This window comes from Triticum aestivum, unplaced genomic scaffold, assembly GCF_018294505.1.
Source record: "Triticum aestivum cultivar Chinese Spring unplaced genomic scaffold, IWGSC CS RefSeq v2.1 scaffold78113, whole genome shotgun sequence".
Lineage (NCBI taxonomy): Eukaryota > Viridiplantae > Streptophyta > Magnoliopsida > Poales > Poaceae > Triticum > Triticum aestivum.
Window position 1 is genome coordinate 2,618 of NW_025234381.1, and position 1,197 is coordinate 3,814.

The 1,197-nt window shown below is 44.4% G+C and overlaps 1 long non-coding RNA gene across 1 annotated transcript; it reads right to left on the minus strand.

The window, feature by feature from the left end:
• Window positions 1-296: 296 nt before the first annotated feature.
• LOC123176173 (uncharacterized) lies at window positions 297-861 on the minus strand. Its single transcript, XR_006488391.1, has 2 exons — window positions 664-861; window positions 297-553 (listed from the first exon to the last, which is right to left on the minus strand). It is a non-coding gene; the product is annotated as an uncharacterized lncRNA (long non-coding RNA).
• Between the last annotated feature and the right edge of the window lie 336 nt (window positions 862-1,197).

The following is a 1,197-nucleotide window of genomic DNA, read 5'->3' on the forward strand; positions in this document are numbered from 1 at the left end:
AGCTTGAAAGGACAAACGCTAGCTATATATGTGCGTTATAACTTGTACACCGTTCACGATTTCACGAGCTCCATCAATTTACTACACTAGCAAAGGAAGATAAATCGAGGAGACTAGAGCAGCACACCTCTAGCAAAGGGAGAGGGGAGGCTAGAGGACCACACCTTAATTTTCAGATGTGGTAATCACAAGCAAACATGCTAATCAGGCAACCGCTCCTCGAATCGATGAAATTTCTGACATTCCTGATTTGAATTTCCAAGTAGGAGTATTTGCCAGGTAGCCAGACAGAAAAAAGAACCCAACATTTTGCATATTATCGAAACTGAGAAAAATTAAGCAACAATCACTGCTTAGTTCCGCTGAGATGCAGTACAGTATGTGCACCGGCATCCGCCAGCATCACAATCGCCAACCGCACCGGGGCCAACGTTGATTTGACAGTTGCGGAGACAAGCCTTGGGGTTACACGGCCCAGGGATGACTGGGGTCTGCCGGCAGTCTTCAGGGATTAGCGAGCCGCCACCATTAGCCGTCGCCTGAATCATCAGATCTATATGTTCGTTCCAGCATATAAAGATTGCAGAGATTTATTATGAGAAAACGATAGTGGAAGGGTCGCCATACAAAATTGATCACAAAACATGCTCCAAACGTACATACCTGAGGATAGCAGCGCAACAAGGGCAAGCGAAAGTAGTAGCATCTTGTAGAACGACCTCATCCTGGCTTGATGGTGGCAATGAGAAAGGGAGAGAGAGAGATAGCGTGTTTACTGGGAGGTTAAGCCAATCTTTTCAGATATGCCTGGGTTCCTGCTCTGTGATTAGGGTCTTAGATGGCTTTTTATAATGGACATAGGTGTATGCTACAAGTTTTCGATTTATTTACATATATGTTAACATTTAAATACATTAATTGAAATCATCGGTCTGTATCCTATAAATGCGTATGTTGATATACACCCAAAATATACAGCTCATATATATAGTAAAAAATAGATTTATAGTATTTTTTTGCGAGGAATATTTATATAGTATATTTACACCCAAAACATACAGCTCATCTACTGATGGCGTTATTAATGGGTCCCGATAACTGCCACATGTGTGGCGTGGGCAGGAACCCGCCCGCACGCCTCGTGTAGCATGGACAGGAACCCGCCCGCACGACCGCGTCCGGGCGCGCGCAGCCACA